We start from the raw sequence: 7,842 nt of genomic DNA, 5'->3' as shown, positions 1-7,842 counted from the left end.
AAATGCAATGATAGCCGATGCGGCACATGCCGATCAATCCATACCGGCCCATATATGAACACAAAAACAGGGAAAATATTCACCAATGCGAACATGAACTGCAAAAGTAGAAATCTAATCTACTGCATCAAATGCCCTAATTGTGAAGAATTGTACGTTGGCCAGACAGGTAATGCACTATCGGAACGCTCACGGGTACATCGACAACAGATTAAAAACCCAGAAGTCCGCCAGATACCACTGAGTAACCATCTAGCAACATGTGGTCATCAAACTTTTATTATATTTCCATTCCATAAACTTTATAACCGGAATGAAATTGAAAGAAAACGCAAAGAAAAGGACTTTATTAAGAAATTCAAACCCACTCTTAACAAACAATGATTAAATCCATCTTACTTGGGGTTTAAAAATCTTATCCCTGTAATCAAAACACAAAAAATCTCTCAGATATCATCATTTCTATAAATAGATTTGGCATCATTTCTAAGAACAGCCAAACACCTACTGGGGTTTAAAAATCTTATCCCTACAACCCACACAAAACAAGAAATTAAAATATCATCATTTCTAAAAATAGATTTAACATCAATTCTAAAAATAGCCAAACACCTACTGCTGCCGTCCAAAGGAATTGGTATAAAAGACAGAAAACCAGCCAACTTATTACAGTCTGTTAAAGTCTGTCATACCGGCTATGACGAAGGGAAATAGCCCTGAAACTCGAGTCGCCTTTATATATATATATATATATTTATATTTATATATTTATATATTTGATCCTTTATATTGAACACTCAATATTTCATCTACATTCAATACTTTCTTTCATGGTGCCATCCATTTTTATTTTACTTTATTTTATATTGTATATTGTATATCATATTATATATTGTATATTCCATATTCTATACCCCACATTAGTTCTGCAGGAATATAAATAAAACATAAAAAACAGACAGTGTTGGAACTCTTTTAAGCAAAATAATATATATATATATATATATATATATATATATATATATACTCATGCTGTTAGCACGTAAAAAGCACCCACTACACTCTCGGAGTGGTTGGTGTTAGGAAGGGCATCCAGCTGTAGAAGCATTGCTAGATCAGATTGGAGCTTGGTACAGCCTTCTGGCTTGCCAGTCCTCAGTCAAACCGTCCAACCCATGCCAGCATGGAAAGCAGACATTAAACAACGACGACGACGATGATGATGACACACACACACATATATCTGTTGTATAATGCATTTGTTTTATAATATAACATGTATAATGTATTTGTTTAGAATATAAAACTATTTTATAGAATATATCTCTGGTACAGGTTGTTCAGGCTAAATTTGACACTTTGCATAAGCAAAAAAGAAACCGTTATATCCAACCCGAAAATAAAAGTATTTAAAAAAATCAAAAAACATCCACTAGATTATGGCTGGGAGATAACAGTTTACTTGAAGTAGTCCCCTTCAGCTTTCACCACATCCTCAAGATGGCTCTGGAACCTTGCGCATGCATTCCTCACTGTGTCCCTAGGAAGATCTTCAAACACCTTGATCTTGGCTATCTGCTCAGCCTTGGTGTTGCAGGCAGTGTGGCTGGTGTCTTTCTCAATCATGCTCCACACATAGTAATCCATGGGATTACAATTGGGAGAATTGGGGAAATTGGTGTCGGTGAAGTCATAGAAATTCTCTGACAATCATTACTTGGCTCTTTCTAGGAGCTGAATCCAGCAGCAACCTCTCCAGTTACGGATTGACCACAGCTTCACACAGCTGTCTGAATTGAGCCTAAAGTTCTGTCTGTCAGTTGTTGGATGAGCGCTCCACAGACACATGTATCCTTAATGTAGTTCTCAGGGAGATTCAGCATGATACATACTGTGACAAGGTTGTTCCTTTGAAATACAGGTACTACCCATTTTTGAGTGGGCTGAAGCAATGTGAAATAAAGTGTCTTGCTCAAGGACACAATGTGCTGCTGGGAATTGAATTCATGACTTTACGATTGTGAACCAAATACCCTAATCACTAAGCCACGTGCCTTCACACACACCACAGTTTCTGTCTACCAAAATCATTCATAAGGCATTGGTGGATCCAGGGTTATAGTAGAAGACACTTGCCTAAAGTGTTATGCAGTGGGACTGAACCAGAAACTACATAGTTGCAAAGTGAGCTTCTTAACCACACAGCCATATGTTGAGAAAAAGCATAACTGTCACATTCTTATTTTCAACCTACAACAAAATCTGTAAATAGCATTGACCTGCAGGGTTACCAGATTAGGCCACAAGAAGTAGATTATGCTACTGCCTTTTAGGATTGCATGCTATTACTTTTGTGCCATCGTTTTTAATGAAATTGATCTACCGACCTTTAACCAGAAATGGTGTTTCAGCCTCTCTCAGAAGAATAGATTGAAGCATGGTGGCTCACTTCATACATTACATAAACACAATTCAGTGGCATCACACTTGGGTTATCTAATTGACTACTACTACTGCTGCTGCTGCTAGTCTGTATGAATGAACATTCTATGTGACAAATAACTACCAATTCAACCACAAATCCTCACCATCTCCACCACAATTATTTATTGGTCTACGTCTTCAGTAATCCTAATACTTGCTGTATAATCTCAGTATTAACGTCACTAATCTGATCTGTTTTATTGAAGGGGATATCTATTAATATAGATCTATGATAAGCTAAGTCATTACGATGTTTGACTTACAAACTAAAAGGTTAATAGATTGTGACTTCTTATCGGTGCTATGTACTTATCAACAGTTTAGTGCAACTGTGAATTGGTACCATAATATAGTTATTTAATATATATTAGGTTGGAAAGAAAGCTGCGATGCATCTCAAAATGGGAAAGAAACAAAAACTCCTTTGGTCTTGATTAATATATTTAATCAAGATGATATTTTTCCTCATTATTGATAACATAATCTCATCTGTTTGGCAAATTGTCATTTCTTCAGGCATAAAATTCTTCCCATTTCAAAGCAAAGAAACTCTCAATATCATTTTTAATCTCTTTACAATTAATAAAATACTTTCCTTCTAAATAATGTTGCAATGATCTGAAAAGATAATAGTCAGATGGAGCAAGATCAAGAGTGTAAGGAGAATGAGGCAAAACTTCCATATTTAGTGCCATAATCTTTTCCTGAGTGGTTTGGGCAATATGTGGTCTTGCATTATTATGTAAGAGCAACACTTCTCTATGACTGATCAATGATGTGCATCTTTACTGAAAATTTTTGTTCAATGCTTTAATTTGATGACAGTACTTCTCTGCATTAACTGTTTCATTTTCGTTTAACACTTTGTAATAGATGGCACCCTTCATATCCCACCAAACATAGAGCATAACTTTTTTTGTATGTACTCCTGGTTTTGGGATGGATTCTCCTTTTCGATGGGTGATAACCATTATCATTTTCATTAGACATTTTTTATAGAAAACCCATTTTTTATCATTTACGTCAACTCTTCAATGAGTAACTCTTTGATTAAGCTGAGAAGCAGTCAGACAATGAGGGATCTACTGACCAAGTTTAGACATTTTCCTAGTTCATGAAGGTGTTTTAGGATTGAAGTGTGATTTGAAATGTTTTGCTAATTCTGACACAGTTTGCTTTGGATTTTACTCGACTACAGTTTTCAGATACTCAATATTGACAGAATTTGGTTATCCAGATCAAGAGGAATTTGCTAGAGAAAATTTTTCCAAGTGAAGATGGCCAAATAATTGTTGATATGACCAGACACTTAAAGCTTAATTTCCATAGACAGAATAAATATTTCATGCTGCTTCCATTGCTGAAGAGCCCCTTTTGAATTCATATAATATGGAGTGTCTGACATAGGTCTGATTTAAACAAATTTTAAAAGGGTAAAATTGATATGAATTTAACCACAATAGTTTAAGTAGTTTGCAAAGAAAGAAAGAACAATGTAAAAATTAATGTTTATTTTACAGTCACTATTGAAAAACATATGTTTAAAATGCAATGGAACTTTCTTTCCAGCATAATATATATTTATTGTTTAATTTGTCTAAGAAACTGAATTGCAGCTATGCTGGGGTACTGCCTTCGAAGTAGTACCCCAGCAAAGATCAAGCTTCCCTTGTTACATATTTTAAATTTGATACTTATTGTATCAGTCTCTTTTTGCTAAACTGCTAAGTCATGGGGATGTACATGAACCAGCTCTAGTTGTCAAGTATCAAGAAACAAACATGCATGCACACACACATGGCAGGCTTCTGCAGAGTTTCTGTCTACCAAATTCACTCACAAGGCACTGATCAGCCTGGGGCTATAGTAGAAACTTACCTAAGGTGCCACATGGTTAAGCAAACTTCTTAACTGCACAGCCATGCCTCTGTGAGTGTGTGTGTGTGTGTGTGTGTGTGTGTGTGTGTGTGTGTGTGTGTATATATATGATCACAAAAGACCAAATAACTGCTATGATGAATACAATCAATTGCCTACTCTATTGTTTTTTCACAGATATGTATTGAAGGAGGAATCAGTTCTGTTGGTATTTCAAAGGGTTAGCTGTGACATCATTGCAAGATAATTACATCCTGGTAAATGTCGCACCTGGAATTTCACTCCCCTTCACTCACTCCTGGTCCCTCTGACCCACTCATTCTTTGAAGGTCCATCCTCATATCTCACCACTACTATTTTTATTGCTCTCCATCTTCACTTAATCATTCCCACTCTCTCTTCTAAAATGTGAGTCGTTATGTAGCTTCTCAACAGCAAGAAACCTGTTCTGCTCCAGCCCTTTCCTCTCATATTTTACCCATCATTATTCCTTGTCTCCTAGTATGAAGTTGCCCTTAGGGTTCATAGTCTTGCAAACTGTATGATGACCTCATTAGTGCAGGTGGTATGAAAAAAGCACTCAGTACACAATATAAAGTTGTTGGCATTAAGAAGGGCATCCAGCTGTTGAAACCATACTAAAGCAAACACTGGAGCATGATGCAGTACTTGGGCCCACCAGATCTTGTCAAACCATCAAAGCCATGCTAACATGGAACAGGGGTGTTAAATGCTGCTGCTGCTGATTTTCCTCACAGGGTAATTACATTATGAGCCAATACATCAGAGGTAAATTCTTCATTGTTACGCCAGATACAACACTGGTAAATGTATTGTCATGATTCTTTATCCACAGACTAACTACATCACTAAATATTAAAATTTTTGTAGAATAAATATGTTGCATTTATTAAAACAGATTCAAAAGACAACAAAATCCCATCCTGTGGTTAGAAAATTTCTTTTAGAAATCTTGAAAAAATAATAATCAAACAGTGAATTGCTGTTGCAGACATTCCACATCACAGAAAAAAAATATAAAGCGAGTGTAGCAAGAATTCAAGGCATCATCAATGAATATTAAAATCATGAAATATTGGAATATTTAAGAGGAATTACTCATAATTTGTCTTTTTAGAATGTGTTTTATCTTCCTCTAATTAAAAAAAAAAAGTGCTATTTTTTTTTACTGCATTTTTAGAGACTGTTTTCCATGTATATATTGATGATAATGATGAAAATTTCCTTTTTTGAATTTTTTTTTTGCTTTTTTAAAACCATGGTCTCAAGCTCTACACTACTGCGTAGCAACTTTGGACAAGTTTTTCTCCAATAGCACAGGCTGATCAATACCTTGTAAGTAAAATTGGTAGATAGAAACTTTATGAAAGCCCATTATATATATAGAATGGGTTGGCATTAGGAAGGGCATCCAGTTGTAGAAACATTGCTAGATCAAATTGGAGCTTGGTGCAGCCGCTGGTTTCCAGACCTCAGTCAAGCCATCCAATCCATGCCAGCATGGAAAACGGACGTTAAACGATGATGATGATGATATAGTGTGTGTGTATACATATAAAATGAAGTCAAACCAAGTAGCGATATTTTGAATGCATTTAATACATATGATAATTGTGCGAGAGATGAAAAGGAACTTTCATTTCTTCTGCAAAATCTTCTGTAGTTGTCTTAATAGAAGATTTTGCATAAGTGATGAAATTCCTTTTTTAGCTATTGCACAATTATCTGAAACATGTTAAATACATTCAAATTACAATTATTTTTACAATTCATTTTATATATTATACCATTCCATGTCCTGTACAAGCTAGCCAGTCTGAAATCAATTCACATGGATATTATAACAAGGATTTGGAGTGGTATTTGACTTCAGTCAGAGATTCTGATAATGTACATTGCTTCTAAGCACAGCACAAATCATATGGCTGTGTGTGTGTGTGTATATATATATATGAGACAAGTTAAAATAATGGTCATTACATATAATTCCTTTATTATACCAAAGTTGGCTTACAGCTGTTTCCAGTAGTCATTATAGAAAGGTTTACTCAATTGGTCTATTGAGGTAAATTGAAAGACCTAAGAAAATTAATGATACCTTTTTTAGAGTCATTGCTGGAATTAAATTGATTGAAACAATAGCCATTCTTTAAGTGCTTTGTTTGTTATTTCCAGCAATGGCTCTGACGAAGGTATCATTAATTTTCTTAGGTGTTTCAATTTGTAATGACCATTATTTCAATTTGTCTCATATATCACTCTGTAATATCTGAAGCCCATCCATGGATTTACAATATAGAATTGTGACAAACCATAACTTTGGACCCTACCAAAAGATTACTCACTAATCTAAGTAATATTGTTAGCCTGGTGTGCCAACAGAGAGCTTATGAAGTATTTTGCCTGGATGGAAACAAGGTCTAGAATAAAGGGCCTTAGAGTTAACCTAGCAAAAGCCAAAGTCATAGTAAGTAGGAAGGCAGACAAATCACAAATCCCCTCAGGTAGATGACCCTGCTCAATCTGTAAAAAAAGTGTAGGTAGAAACTCTATAAGATGCACCCATTGTAAGCTTTGGACACACAAAAGGTGCAGCAACATCAAAGGAAAGTTAACAGAGAAACTAACTTTTGTATGTGGAAGGTGCACAAGCATAATAAATGCTGAACATGTGTGGAAAATAGATTCCATCAACTGCCAGTGGGGCAAGCTAGAGGTAGTAGATAGCTTCCAGTATCTAGGCGACCAGGTTAGTTGTGGAGGAGGTTGTTTCGAGAGCATAACTGTGAGAATAAGATTAGGCTGGGCAAAGTTGAGAGAGCTCCTGCCCCTGCTGGCAACAAAGGGCCTCTCTCTCAGAGTGAAAGGCAAATTGTTTGATGCCTGTGTGTGAACAGCTATGCTGCATGGCAGTGAAGCATGGGCTATAAGAGCTGAGGACATGCGTAGGCTTGAGAAAAATGAAGCTGGTATGTTTCCCTGGATGTACAATGTCAGTGTGCATGTTTGACAGAGTGTAAGCATCTTGAAAGAAAAATTAGGTATAAGAGGAATCAGATATGGTGTGCAAGAGAGATGACTGTGCTGGCATGATCATATGATGCATATAGACAAGGACAGCTGTGTAAAGAAGTGCTGATCTCTACCTGAGGACTGAACCTGTGACAGAGGACTCAGAAAGACATGGGACGAAGTGGTGAAGCATGATCTTTGAACTTTGAACCTCATAGAGACAATGACTAATGACTGAAACATTTAGCAATGTGCTCTGCTTAAGAGTACCCATAAAACCAAGTGCACCCATGGTGGTGGCACGTAAAAAATCAACCACTGAACATGGGCCCTCACGGAGGCAAAGTGGCTGAGTTTCTTTCGAGCGTTGGGCCTCATGGAGGCAAAGTGGCTGAGTTCCTTTCGAGTGCTGGGCCTCACAGAGGCAAGGTGGCTGAGTTCCTTTTG

The sequence above is a fragment of the Octopus bimaculoides genome, chromosome 5 (assembly GCF_046866305.1).
Source record: "Octopus bimaculoides isolate indiv1 chromosome 5, ASM4686630v1, whole genome shotgun sequence".
In the NCBI taxonomy this organism is placed as follows: Eukaryota; Metazoa; Mollusca; class Cephalopoda; order Octopoda; family Octopodidae; genus Octopus; species Octopus bimaculoides.
The sequence above is the reverse complement of the archived record's forward strand: the minus strand, read 5'-3'. Positions refer to the sequence as shown.